General features: G+C 35.6%; 1 protein-coding gene across 4 annotated transcripts in view; it reads left to right on the top strand.

Annotated features, from left to right (window-relative positions):
• Positions 1-4,351: 4,351 nt before the first annotated feature.
• The window catches only part of LOC138703516 (peroxiredoxin-6-like), a 68,193-nt gene continuing 56,684 nt past the window's right edge, over positions 4,352-15,860 (top strand). The window contains exon 1 of one of the 4 annotated variants that reach the window (XM_069831426.1): positions 4,352-4,507. The gene's annotated coding sequence lies outside the window, so the exon portion shown is untranslated. Of the gene's footprint in view, positions 4,508-6,659; positions 6,740-15,860 lie in introns of those variants that run through there. The other 3 variants (XM_069831427.1, XM_069831429.1, XM_069831428.1) reach the window with 3 other exon arrangements.

Here is a 15,860-nt window from a genome sequence, read left to right as displayed (position 1 = left end):
AATAATAATAATAATAATAATAATAATAATAATAATAATAATAATAATAATAATAGTAAAATATAGATCTGTTTAGTTACATGTAATTCCAAGAGTTAAACAATTACAATTTAGTGTTAAATAACACGATTTGTATGAAGAAATAATATTTCATAACGTAGGCGTTCAGAGCTAAAGTGGATCAAGTCCATGAGACGTAGTTTTGAGATAATCGGACTTAAAGTTAACTTGCTCTAGTGCAGCGGTGACCAAAACGGGTGTCGTGATTACATCATGTAATCACTGACATTGAAACGGGTACGAGGAGTTTCCTGTACATTGCTGTGTGTTTCATTCACGAACTGAAGGTACCATATTGCTCCACAAACTCTGTCTCTACAAGCAGTAAGAGGTGATTTCGAAAAGAATGAGAAGGAAAACTTTCTTGTTGTTCTGTTGGACAAAATGTAATATGTTTACTTTGCTCAACGGTTCAATGAGGAACATTAATTGCCACGCTGAATAATGTATTATTATTATTATTATTATTATTATTATTATTATTATTATTATTATTATTATTATTATTATTATTATTATTACTATTACTATTATTACTGGCCTCTAAGTATGTATTTCTACAATTCTTCTGTACGTCCATGAATATTGATATTTTTAGATCTTCTCCCTAGAACAGCGGTGACCAAACTGGGCATCGTGATTACATCGTGTAATCAAAGACATCCATACTGTTAAAGGGAGTTTCCTGTATATTTCTCTCTAACTCGCTCACGTACTGAAGGTGTCGGTACCATGTCGCTCTATAAACCCTCTGTCTCTAGCAGGAACAGAAGGTTTCGTACAGAATGGGAAGGGAAATTTATTCTCTGTTCTGTCGGAGAAAATGTGATATGTTGCTTTGCTCAACGGTTCAATTAGTAGTAGTATATACAAGCGACATTACAGGGCATTACGCTGAATACACAGGCATAATAGGTATTATTATTATTATTATTATTATTATTATTATTATTATTATTATTATTATTATCATTATTATTGTTATTATTATTATTATTATTATTATTATTATTATTATTATTATTATAAGTATTATTATTTATCAGCAAGTGTTACCACAACTTTCATATACGTGCCTGAATATATAGGCTTACATCTTCTCTTGAAGTATAAAATAATTACTAGACTGCGCTATATCGCGATTTTAATTTTTTTTATCTTTTGATGACTATTATCAGTTATTTACTACTTATTGATTTAATAATAATAATAATAATAATAATAATAATAATAATAATAATAATAATAATAATAATAATAATATAGAGAAACTGATTGAATATTACGTGCTAGTGTAGTAATGAAACGAGCTATTAAACTCCAAGAACTGAAATCAGTCATAAATCATCGTCATGAAGAGAAAGATGACATAAACAAATGTAAGGAAGTCAGCTATCTAGTGGCGAACGAAATAGCTCGTTCTCTTAAGCCTTCCAACGGAGGAGATTTTTTAAAAGCGTAATGATCAAGGTGGCTGAAATAATTTGTCCAATTAAAGTTGTTAATTAATTTTGAAAAACTGCGCTTTCTCGACTAAATGTCCAAAAGAGAATTCAGGAGATTTCTGATTGTGTTCATGAGGAATATTTAAAAAAGAAGCAAGAAAATTAAATAATTATTGGCTCTTGATGACAGTAGTGACATTACTGATACAGCAAAGCTTGCGATTGTTATTCGCGGGGTTGATGAAGAAGTCAATGTTAGTGCATGAACCACCACTGGTTGTAGTTTTCATGCCATGTACCTCTCCCCCGTCCCTTTACTTCATAGACTGTTTCTCGCGTGTAATCACTGCCGTTCGAGTTTTGGTCACCGCTGCTCTAGTGGATTATCTAATTTGCAATAATTTTATTGCTCCATTCTCAAATTCTAGATTTATAAAATATAAACAATTGTGATGTTAACTGATGCAACGCTTTGGTGACTTGATCCACTATGGCTCAGAACATCGTGAATAAATAATCTGAGCCAAAAGTGACTGGTGACATCTACCGCGAATACTTGGAATTGAGACTTGATCCATTACTGCTCGGAAAAGATCCAACTTCAGATAATCAGAAAATGAATTAAACTCAATTTATGAAGAATTTTGTCTTGATCCACTTTAGCTCTGAACGTCTCAATTGATATATTAAAAATAAAAATCATATTATACAAAATTTACTGTATATTTGAAGAAAGATCATATTCTAAAGACGAAAAGCAGTCTTTTTGACAATCGCCTTTTGAAAGTAGTCAATGTCTAAAGCCCATTTACACTATTTTCAAAATAAGTAGGCTGTAGCATAATGAAATAAAATACCTTGCATTACAATACACGACACTGTACATCAGCCGTGGCGAAAATGTAACTCGCGAGCACATTGTGGCTCGCAATGATAGCTGTGCATGTCTCTTGCTCCCCCAACCCCCACCCCACCCTCTCACTCTCTGGAGTCAAATTCCGTTCCATTTGTATTTGTCTCTGACCTGTGAGTGGCGTATCGTCGCAATGTCTCTCTCGAAACCATGTACTTCTACAAAAACGAAAGTTTCAAGTAGGATGGGAGGACGAATTTTTTTTTGCTGCCAATATGGTGAGAATATTAAATGTATGATTTGTTCACAAGTATTACGAGGAAAACGGTTGTATAACATAAAAGGGCATTATACTACATGTTACTGATGAAACATTAAAAGGTTCAGTGTATCCTTTTTCAGCAGATGTATGAATAATGCGGTTAGGTCTTCAATTTAAGCTCACAGATTTACAATTGTTACAATGAAAGCTAGATGTAAGGACTCGACAAATGTTGAACTTTTCAAATCTTTGTCAAAAAATAAATATCCAAAGTTTCGTTTTTTCGCTTGCTCTGTTGAAGCCATGTACGCTACAACTTACGTTTGGGAAAAACTATTTTCAACAATTAAAATAGTAAAAACCAAATTTAGATCATGACTGACAGACAAATACCTTCGTGATCAACTACGACTGGCAGAAAGTGACATAATTCCTGATTTTGAAACTCTGTCGCAGAGACATTCTGAATACAGTTAATAGGTTGTGATAATGTGTCCTATGTTTTCTTGTTCATTTCTTTCTTCGTTACACGTGCTAAACATTAGTTTGTAACCTTTCACTCTATAAAATTATATTTAAGTGCTTGACGTAAGGAAAATGAAAATCCGTTAATAAGTCAGTTGCTTCACTTCCCCTTCGGGTGTCCGCCTCCCTCCATAGGTGCTATGCACGTTGCAGGTTACACAATGGCTCGGCGCACGATTACATTTTCGCCACGGCTGCTGTACATAATAGCACAGTCTAGTATATACAGTCGTGAAGCTCAATATGTAGTAAATATGCAAACATTAGGTAGTTGCTCACCACTAGGATCGCTAATATCGCCTCATTATAGGCAATGCAAAATAGTACCGTCACAGTCTATTGTTTCTAGCACCGTCAAAACTCAAGCTTCGTGACTGTATATAGTAGACTGTGATAGTAGTGTAAATAATGTTTGATCAATGTATGCCTATTCTTTATCATAGTGTAACTAGCGAAAATAATGTATTATAGTGTACATAGTTTAATATAGTCCACACCTGTGGAGTAATGGTCAGCGCGTCTAGCCGCGAAACCAGGTGGCCCGGGTTCGAATCCCGGTCGGGGCAAGTTACCTGGTTGAGGTTTTCCGGGGTTTTCCCTCAACCCAACACGAGCAAATGCTGGGTAACTTTCGGTGCTGGACCCCGGACTCATTTCACCGGCATTATCACCTTCATTTCATTCAGACGCTAAATAACCTGAGATGTTGATACAGCGTCGTAAAATAACTCAATAAAATAAAAAAATAAATAATATAAATTGTAAATATTAGTGTAGTTGTTAAAGTGGTCCATGTTTTGTTCTGCCCAACTTGACCAAACAGGAGTCGCTGAGCAGAACGCTTCGTACTTGTATTATTATACGCAACTTCATCCGCTACAGTAAAGACTCAGGTATTATTAACCTTGTAGCCTCGTGGGACAAAGTACGGTCCCTAGTGATGAACACTATCTATTTCACTGTCACGATATACTCCTTATCTGGTATTTTTCGTTAAGAGTTTATTGATTTATCATAACCTAATACGGATTTGGTATCCCCTGCTTCCCATGAAGTAGTGAAATAAACTAAGAAAGATGCTTGTTTATAAACCTCGGACAAAGGAACTGCAACTTAGCATAAAATCCTCGTTCCGCACTGCCATGTTGCAATTCATGTGATAACAAGCGACATGACTGAGTAGAAGTGAGCGCTGCGATGTGAATGCAGATGAATGGATATTTCCGCGTCATCCTGATCGCCGTGATTGCCGCGTTACATCATCTAGCAAGGTTGTCTCATGTTACGACTGTTACGAGGTGCCCGGCAGTGACTCCTGGCATCAGTTTCGTGCACTACTCCGCAGACAGTCGAATAACTGAGGTGCGTATTACCATAAAAGTGATATTTGTAAGTCTAGCATCTTTGGTATGGGAATGTGATCTGTTTTGTGCTGCATCTTCATGACAGATGCAAAGTTTTAACGTGTTTTGAAACTCGACGAATTCCTGTTTGCTGATATAAGTGTAATGTTCGTTGTGATATGTAGCGTACATACAGGGTTATTCAGAAAACACTGAGGCATTTCAAATTTATGTTCAAAAACCAATATTATAAGGTCTATTTTTTTAGTTGGATGCGGCGCTGTGTAAACTAGTAGATTATTTCTCCGGTGGACAGGCAAAACAGCTTAAGTCATTTTTTGTGATATAAGATTTCCTTCATTAAACTCGTTTCCTAAAAGAGATCCTAAAGCCAGTGATGTCAACAATAAAGATAATCATGAAATAGCCGAAACCTGTCACTTTTCGGATTTACATCAGTTGTTTAAATCTTTGAAAATTCCTCCTGTAAATTTTGCATAGAGTGACTTAAGCTCGTTTGCCTGCCCAATAGAGATTTAGTGTTTTTGGAATTAGTGATAGCGAGATGGTATAGTTCGAGCGTCCAATTACTACCCAGGTGGAAGGCTTTGTGTTGGATATATTTTTTTGCACGCATCATTACTTATATTTCAAGCGGTGTTGTGACATTTTCGTTGCAGGGATTATTCCTGGTTACAATTATTTTTATACTGGCATCAATATGTTGATTTCTACCACCACCATCCACATTGAATAAATTTTAAGCCATAAAAATTACTTTTAATTAAAATTTTAATTAAAATTATTGATTTTTTTTGTCGTCATCAATCAACTCCAGATACGACAACATTGGTTTTTACTCCACGTGGAGTTGATATGATATTACAATAAATTGCTAACGTATCATTGGTAGACATGTTACCACTTTTTGTGATTGGAGCGACATTATGAGACAGCCTAATGAACAGGCTTCGAGACTTTGGACCCGATACAATAAGTTTACTGTGCATGCACTATAGGTTGTTGACTCGCTGCAGGTAGATAGAGATGTGTTGAGGTAACAACGTTGCTATTTAGAGTAGAGTACGGTAGTATGGGGAACACACACATATGTACATTCTGAAAGTAAATATACATTACACAATGACACTGTCAAAATAATATGAAAAGCATTTATTCTCCTGTCTTTTATAAGCATTTTTGTTTAACTATACACAGTGTTAATGGTGGAAATAAGCATGTAGCAATTTTAATTTTTTTCATTTATCCTATTGGTCGTCTTTAGGAAGTGCAGTTACAGTACCGAATTGCAATGTACCTACTGCAAGATACATTCTCAGTGTATCAAATGTAAATCTTTTTCTGTTACCCGGCAAAGTTTGTACTGTAGAAAGCTGCGCTCTACGTCGCATGACGTGATAGGAGCAAAACGAAAAAAACCTAACATCATTGCAGTCTCTAAGAGACAGTCCTTTATTCTCGGGTGACTCTATGTCCACTAATTTGCTGCTTGTGTTACACAATGTTCCATATCCGTTATTTTTACATAAAATTGATTTCCACTTCTGTTTTACACGTTCAGTAACCAGTGTACTTGATGTCTCATTAATTCTCTGCATCATTTTCTAAATTAATTTGAGGGCTTCCGGCCACTCTTGCTCTGACTTTTCTAACCGTGTAATAGTTTCAAACATAGTTTGAAAATAGGTTTGTATGAAAACCAAATTATTCGTCAGAACCTTCAAATACAGAGCGTTTTCCTTTGCGTATTTGTTGGCATTCATTCTACAGTACCCCCACCCACTGTACGCTTTACCACTATACTCAGTACGCCGTTATGCGGATTTCCCACTGAACTGCTCTATTGGGTCCGAAGTCTCGAAGCCTGCTAATCAACAAACAAACTCTTATTCTATCTTTCTCAAAAGAAAGCGCCCACTTTGACACTACCTGGGTATTAAATGAACGCCGCTCGGACCATACTATATTCTTTACGTCCATAATTCCTAAAGTCAACTTTAAGCACTTCTTATCGCACTTACCACGTGTAAAGGTTTGTAAATATGCCTGCACTATGCGTATAATTAGCTGTAATCACAACTCAGACGCTTTAGAGATCGGTCTCCTATACTGAGTCGTTTAAAACTATGTCAAATTTATTCCTGTCTTAGAAGAAGCTGTACCAAGTGAAAAAGCTGGTCCTTCTTTCGAGAGAACTCCGGTCAAGTAATAGTATTCTCTTCAATAGGAGGTATGTTGGAATAACATTCCTTAAATACTGCTTAGGTATCGAGTCACTATAGCTAAATAATATATCATAAGAACGTGGCAATACTGATGTTTAAATAAGAACAAACGGTATTGCTATTAAGAGGAGGGGAGTCGTGGACGTTATAGCATAGCAAAGATTTTATTTTATGGCACGAGGCCTAGGATTCGCCATGAATTACATTACGTTTGAGAAAAACCTAGGGAAACACCCAACTAAGCAATAAGTCCAAGTGGGAATCGAACCTACGCTCTAGCGGAGCTTCGTAACAGTAGGCAAACGCGCAACCGTATGAGCTGCGCTGGTGGCCCAGTTAAATGTATTAATAATTGAAATGTACAGTTTTTAATCAAGGAGTAATTCAAAATGTTATAGGGCCGTATTCATAGACATTTTTAGCGCGGGCTTTCGGTGGATGATCAGCGTTTTTCGTATTCATAAACCAGTGTTAGCGATAGGATATGATTTGAATTCTGTACAAGTAACCAGTGGATAGCCGAGGCTAGCTTAGTACGCTCGTAGCGCGTGCTGCAAAATGTCTATGAATACCACCCATAGTGTTTATGGGTGTGAACTACGGGCTCCATTTGTAACACGAAAAACATCGAACCGGTATTCCGACACTTTCATTACTACAGCCAGGCCTCAATAGCTGACCGTATTCTGCTCGGAAGTCTTCAAGTGATTGTGGCAAGGATACAGATAGTGTCCTTCACATACCCATAAGGGGGACAGAGAATCTGGGAGGCCAAGGTAAGGGGCCTTCTCGATCAGAAATTCATCTTACTTACAAATGGCTTTTAAGATATATATATATATATATATATATATATATATATATATATATATATATATATATATATATAACTGTTTCAATAATAGCTGTTAAGTTTAAAAATAAATTTGTTAAACTCTTTGTTAAGATAACATCAGAATTTTCTGTGTTAACAAAACTGTAAAAATAAACCATTGCTAGTGTAAATAGCACCACATTCTACTATATACAGTCACGAAGCTTGAGTTTTGAGGGTGCTAGAAACAATAGACTGTGACGGTACTATTTTACATTGCCTGTAATGAGGCGATATTAGCGATTCTAGTGGTGAGCAACTATCTAATGTTTGCATATTTACTACGTATTGAGCTTCGCGACTGTACCCATACTAGACTGTGATAGCACTGTAGATGCAGAATTACTGTAGGCATATTTAGAACTTTTGAATTTACGTGTTTGAGAGAGATGTAAGGATCAATGATGTTGAATATTTGAGGACGAATTTTTAAAGTTACAGACTCTCGAAAACAGTTGTCAGGAAGGTAGTAGACGGAATTCGAGACGGGCTAAAATGCACAACGGAAATATGCTACAGGCATTAATTAGACTGAAACTTTACGCCACTGCTTCTTTTCAATCACTAAAAGGGGATAATGTTGGAAATATCTGAAGCAGCCGTGAGTGAAACCATCCAATAAGTTTCTAATGCTTTAGCCAGAATGAGACGAAGATATGCAACGTTTCCATCAACTGAAGAGCGGCAAAATATTACGTTTCTCTGACGTTCTTCCGGTAATCTCCTCAAGGCAATTTAATTTTATGTTATCATTAGTAATCCGCTCCCACTCGTCATCCCTGGCTTTGATTTCCACACCGTTTGTTTTGTTGCATTCCACAAAATCATTATATTATCCTGATTATAAAGATTTAAAAACTATTTTATTCAATTTTTTAAATACCGTAAATGAAATGTATATTTTAAATGTCATTGTTAAAGCTGATTTCTTCTTTAATATTTCGCATTCATTATTCTTTTATCACGTATGCCATATTTATTCATCATTAATAAATTAAGATACGCTTCAGTCATTTTTTTAATCCTTATGTCTAGTCACAGATGATTGTGTACTTCAGTAGGAATTATTGTATATTTTATTACAAAAACAATCTAAAGAATGAATACATAAATCTCAACAATGTGTTTGTCAATACATGCAATTTTTGGCCGCTTTCAGCTCGAAATTCTCTTGATTGATTGAAGCAGTGCTTATTTCTAACCCAACTACAGATCTCGGATTTTATCTCTGCCTCTGTGCAACGTCACATTTGCGGTGGGGAAGTGAGGAGAGGGGAGGAAAGTTGTAATACTTTTCAATACGCTGACGCCCACGTTGTACGATAAGCAATTTGAAATTTAACGGCCACTGACCGGCAGAGATATAATCCGAGATCTGTACACTAATCATTAAATATCGATCAGGAAGTCAAAATGTCGAAATATGTTGTTTTATGTAGAATGAGTGGTACGGAAATACGTAATTTATATAAAATAAAGGTAATATTGTAATAATAATCATTTGCTAAGACTCTTGCTTTTTAGACCTGATTAAGTAATATGAAATAATGTAAAAATCCGGGCTCTATTCAATACTGAGCATAAATATCGGTTTGTTGTTTCTCTGTTATGTATGTATTGCAAATCTGTGGACAGTATAAATACCTGAAGTGTTCCTTCGTTGATTGGTGTTTTTTCAGTAGTGGGTATCATAAGTTATTTGATATTTTGAGCATTACATTCCATTAATGTAAATGGTTCAATTATTTTGAATAACCCTGTATTAGTCTATTATTGCATATCTGCTGCCCTCTTAGGTCAATTATTGACGTCTATTAACGTAGAAGTTTGTACGATCCTATTAAATCTCAAATGAGATTATGTGGAAATTGTTACTTAATCCTAAACATTGCCCTATCGTTACAAAATAACACATTTAGATTTAAAATATTCACGCACTGATTCAGCAAGTTAAATCGGATCGTTCCGTAGTTCTGGGTGTGGCATAGTTGAGCTTAATTAAGATGTTTATAATTAACGGCGCTAGTGTTGCGGGTCAAAATTACACCATTCGAATCTTCTTGCGTCCTTCTCTTTAATACCGTATTCGTTGCGTGCCTGACTTCTCCTGTCCGTGATACTTTTTTGTATTCTTTCGTTTTGTTTCTACACTGGTTTCAAATCTTATGTTTTCTGGGACCGTCTCTTCTATTAATCTTCCCACATGCAATGTTGCCATGTGTAGAATTTTTCATACGAAAAGGGATGTAGGTTTTTTTTTTTTAATAATTGCAAAAATGTAGGGATTTTTAGTGTGTGTTCTTTTTTCTTTTTGCCTGCTTTTTACAGATGGACAATTATTTACTCTTAAACAGAACAAGAGCCTAACATATTGAGAAATTCCAAGTCACGTGATCCGAAATAGCCAATGTTCTATTGTTCTGTGGGCAGAATTGCCTTCACTTTTACGTTCAAGAGTGATGAAATAAGCATTCGTGGATTCACCAGCCGTTTAGGAATCTCTCTGTCTCTCATTCATATTATCATACAATCGCGCAAGAGCTTATCAGCTGTGTCTCTATTTATAGAGTTAGTGACAGACTACATTCATTCGGTACCATTTCAGAATTCATTTTTGACTTAAATTTCTTAATTAGGAACTCAAATGAAATGCGTGATCTTTGAACTATTATTTACGCGTTTGCCCAATTTTTGTTCAGCCGAAAAAATCGTCATAATTATTTAAGGGGAGACTCCACTGAAAATAATGAAAATTTTCCAAAATATTTTATTGGCTATTTCACTTCTTTAGAATGTATATTTTTATATGCCAAACGGATTTAGTTCAATTCTGATTACAAATATGTTTAATATATTTTTAACTCTAGTCTGTAAGGGATGTGGCTTTTAAAGAGCTGTCAAAATTAATTTTTCATCAAATTTTACAAATTCCTTATTACAAATCTAGTAACATTTTGTTCTAAAGCTGGCTCCCTGAAGTTACAAGATTAATGTAGCGGAGGAGAATTTTAATAGACATGTGTTACATAAATAATCATTTTACTTTGAAATCCATTTTCCGAAAGTTTATTTTTCTTAATTCAATACCAACTTTCTTATGCCAAATATTAATAAATCTGGATGAAATTTTACTGCAAGTATTTATAAGGTAGCTGCATGATTATATGCATTTATTTTGTAAGAAATACTGTTAGTTTATTTTATGAACATTTTTATCATGAGTTATAGAAAAAAATAACATTTTCAAATTTTCCAAAACATTTTGAAAGTGAATAAATGAGTTATTTCATAAAATGAATGCATAGAAATGTTTCTCTATGTCTTATCAATGTAACCAAAACAAAGGAATTTTAAAAATTGAGATCTTCTACTAAAATTTTTGATTTGAAAATATTTCTTTAAAAATAGAAAAAACAAATACAAAATTAAAGGCCAAAAACATTTGGAAGTTCAAAATGTTTATTTTTGTTAGTTCTTTATATAGTAAACATTTTCTCAAAATTTGGTTGAAAAAAATGATTAGGAAAAAAGTTGTCATTTATAGTGGAGTATCCCCTTAAAGTTAACAATACTGGAATTTTGGGAACAAATTTAGAAATGTTAGAATTTTAATTCTCAATTTTATTGATGTTTCAAAATATAGCGAAATTTTCCAAAATTTATCTTTTTCCACAGGACTCTAATGCTTCTGTGGAACACATATTTTCTGTGGTGGTTGACATTAAAACAATAAATAAAGAAATAAATTATAGACAGACACTGTTTCATTATTTGCACATACAAAACTAGGCATGCGCGATAGGAAAAAGATGTGCTATAACTATCCTGTAACATAAGAAATGCTTAAATCATTTAATTGAAAGCATGTACAAAAGGGACAAAAGAAAATACGGAATTATTGGACTTAAAATGGATGAAAGAGAGGTAGCAAATAACTAGGAAATTCAGTTTCAATTATAGCTGTAAGTACAATTTTTTTTTTGTCTAAATTGATCACTATCTTGCATTGGCCTAATTAGTACCTGGATACCAAATGGCACCGTTGAGCTTACAAGCAAACATTCTGATGGGGGCAGATAAAAAAGTTATTTTTTTTTCTTCCACCATGTTAATAATGTCAAAAGAAGTGCTTATACAAATTTTGGCCACTCGACCGCAATTACGAGGCCGTTCAGAAAGTTATTTTTCCTGAGGCCGTTTACAGAAAAAAGGCACAATTGCATGGAAAGATTTATTAAAACAGATACAGCAATTGTTGCGCTATTTGTCAACATATCCATCACTGGAATTGAGACATTTGTCATACCATTGAATCAATTTTTGTGTCCTTGTGTCGTAGAAGTCAGCCGTCTGGGATCGGAACCAGCGTTTGACAGCCGTCTGCACCTCTCTGTCGATCCCATGATATGACAAATGTCTCAATTTCGATGGGGAATATGTTGAAAAATAGCTCAACAATTGCTGTGTGCGTTCCAATAAATTTTTCCAATGAAATTGTGTTTTCTTTCTGTTAACGGTCCCTGGCGAATTTATTTTTTTACGGCCGGAGTTGCGGTCGAGTGGCCAAAATTTGTATAAGCATTTCTTTTGACATTATTAACAAGGCAAAAGAAATAATTTTAACTTTTTTATCTGCCCCTGTCAGAATGTTTGCTTGTTAGATTTGACCTACGTAGGGTTTTTTTAAACTTCTATAGGGATTTCCGTCTAAAAGAATCTGGCAGCACTGCTCATATGCTCTAAAATATCATCAAGGTTGTTATAATTTACGCTGTGCCTACTTAACCAGTTTTTGATGGAAAACTATTATTTTGGTAACTTGAAACTTAATATTAACATTTTGGGGGCATGAGTACGAGAAATGATGAAGAGGCAACATATTGAAAAACAACGGAGGCCCACTAGTGAAGTGAGGCGGAGAGTTTACGGACGTAGAACTACGTTTGTTATCAAGGGCGTTCTGGGCGAAATTGAAAACAAAGTGTCTTGAATTTGTTTCATTTATTGATAGCTGATTTGTTGGTTAATGACAGGTCTATAGATATCGATCCCGGGACCTTTCACTTAGCGCACGAATGCTCTATCGACTGAGCTACCCAGGAACTACACCCGACACCGTCCCAATTTTTCCCTTTATATCCACACAACTCAAGTGGGCTGACAAGGCGCCACAAGGGTCCCGGGATCGATACCCGGCCCCGGAACAATTTTTCCCTTAAAATAATTCAAGTCTGCTTCACAGGGAGCTTTACCTGAAAGCGAGATTTGCAGGCGCATAGAAAATTTTCGTAATTTTTATTAAATTTATTCCTTTGATTTTGAATTTGTAATAATCACGATTGCACATAAACAACGAAAAAAGATACAGATTACCAAAAAGTTATTTCTGTTAGAGACGGACGCGATATAAAAAAATATATGTCACATTAACAGTTGAGGAAGCCCATCAATATCGCGAAAGTTAGTGAAAACTTCCACTCACAGAAGTTAACCAAAATTTGTTTCCAAACAAGCGATGAAAGTTAACTACCAAGTGATTCTGTTAATAAACATGAAATTAATGTAGGCCTACAAGGATATCATTTATCAAGAAAGTTAATAAACAAAGTTAACTAAACTTACTCAAAGTGGACATAGTGAAATAAATTACAATAATTGTAATTTTCGGACATTTGAAAAGGAACATGATCGAGAAATAAGTATGAACATTGTGAAAGTAAAGAGTAATGGGAGTCATGTTGAGTTCTGAGGAATCTCCCATCTTTCAGTGTTGTATGCACGAAGTTTCAACAAATAGAGTTCAGTAGTAAATGTTTTACGATGTTTTTATTTTATGCGTACCCAAACGGATCACCTTATAGTTACTCTTCATATGAAGCGACAATCTGAAATTAGTCCCAGTTCACAAAAACCTTTTCACTATGGTTAACTCAAAGTTTATCGTACATGTCTATTATCACCAGGCTTCGAGACTTTGGACCCGATACAATAAGTTTACTGTGCATGCGCTATAGGTTGTTGACTCGCTGCAGGTAGGTAGAGATGTGTTGAGGTAACAACGTTGCTATTTAGAGTAGAGTACGGTAGTATGGGGAACACACACATATGTACATTCTGAAAGTAAATATACATCACACAATGACAATTTCAAAAGAATGTGAAAAGCAATTATTCTCCTGTCTTTTATAAGCATTTATGTTCAATTATACACAGTGTTAATGGTGGAAATAAGCATGTAGCAATTTAAATTTTTTCATTTATCCTATTGGTCGTCTTTAGGAAGTGCAGCTACAGTACCTAATTGCAATGTACCTACTACAAGATACATTCTCAGTGTCTCAAACGTAAATCTTTTTCGGTTATCTGCCAAAGATTGTACTGTGGAAAGCTGCGCTCTACGTCGCATGACGTGATAGCAAAACGAAAAAAACCTAACATCATTGCAGTCTCTAAGACACAGTCCTTTATTCTCCGTTATTTTTACATAAAATTGATTTCCACTTCTGTTTCACACGTTCAGTAACCGGTGTACTTGGTGTCTCATTAATTCTCTGCATCATTTTCTAAATTAATTTGAGGGCTTCCGGCATCTCTTGCTCTGACTTTTCTAACCGTGTAATAGTTTCAGACACAGTTTGAAAGTGGGTTTGTATGAAAACCAAATTATTCGTCAGAACCTTCAAATCCAGAGCGTTTTTCTTTGCGTATTTGTTGGCATTCATTCTACAGTACCCCCACCCACTGTACGCTTTACCACTATACTCAGCACGCCGTTATGCGGATTTCCCACTGAACTGCTCTATTGGGTCCGAAGTCTCAAAGCCTGATTATCACTTTTATTATTGCAGAACTCGTGATTATAAATCAAATGAGTGGTAGCACAGGTCTGTAACTGCTCTCGATGCCGAGATATTACTGAGAGAGGTTGCTCGGGACGGTTAATTTTATACGCAAATTCGGCGCCCTCATTCCCGTAGCGTGGGGAGGTAGCGGGCGTGGTCACACAAGCTACATGGTCTAACTACTAACAACATTAACGTTCGACTGTGGCTCGTAGTTCTGTTGAGTAAGTAAGCATTTGAAATTCTATAATTTTTTGTTTTACCACGGATCCCGGAAACGGGCGCCCATACTGGGTGCGAAGAAAGACGTAAAAAATTCTACCTTCGTCCCAACTTGTTTCATTTGAATACCTTCGTTCAACCAATGCAAAACACCAGAGAGACAGAATTTGCATCAGAAGATTGCGTAACGACAGCAGGATTCTGTGGTTTTCTTGTGGTTTGACTACGGATGATGTAATGTATGATGTGCTTATGAATTGTTCTTACATGTAATTCACCTTATCAAGGGTAATTTTACAGACGAACTAGGCCGGTAATTCTTAAACTATGGTCCGCGAGCTCCTGGGGGTTCCAGATGTAATTGCAGGGACACGAAAGTGGGATTTAAAACTACAATTTGATTTGTTATTGTAAATTATGTTTTATTTAACGACGCTCGCAACTGCAGAAGTTATATCAGTGTCGCCGGTGTGCCGGAATTTTGTCCCGCAGGAGTTCTTTTATATGCTAGTAAATCTACTGATATAACCCGCTGCATTTAATCATACTTAAATGCCATCGACCTGGGCCGGGATCGAACTCGCAACCTCGGGCACAGAAGGCCAGTATTCTACCGACTGTGCAACCCAGACCGACTTTATTTGTTATTTGATTATTAAAAACATAATGATTACATGATGTAATCCCAGCAATACATTTACCTTAAATTTTACAAAAATAATGTAACTATAACTTTTTTTATTATTATTATTAATTGTTGTTGTTTAGTCAACTGTCCGAAGACAGGTCTGAAACTCACAAGCAACATCCAGAAGGCACCACTTATGAGGCAACTAGGCCAGGAGATAATGGGGTAGAGTGGTCAGTTCCTTTTTCCCTCCATTGCAGACATCGCCTACTAGCTACATATTACACTAGTCAGATTTCAAATGCTTACAAACAATTGTTCTTCCTCTAACACACACATCGTCAAGTGAGATGTACTGCCTGATAATAGATGTAGCCTACGTATTATTAATTAACAAGGCAAATTTTTACAAAGTTTCTGAACTAAACTTGAATTCTACAGTACGATTATTTAATCCTGGTGGTTCCCAACAATGTGCGCCTGGGTCAGGCGAGTCCATGAAGTTGTGCCAAGGGGTGTTCGGGTTAGTCAGTCGCTTGCATTCAGAGCGATCGGATGTT

The sequence above is a fragment of the Periplaneta americana genome, chromosome 7, assembly GCF_040183065.1.
Source record: "Periplaneta americana isolate PAMFEO1 chromosome 7, P.americana_PAMFEO1_priV1, whole genome shotgun sequence".
Taxonomy (NCBI): Eukaryota; Metazoa; Arthropoda; class Insecta; order Blattodea; family Blattidae; genus Periplaneta; species Periplaneta americana.
Note: the sequence above shows the minus strand (reverse complement) of the source record. Positions and strands in the feature narration are given on the sequence as shown.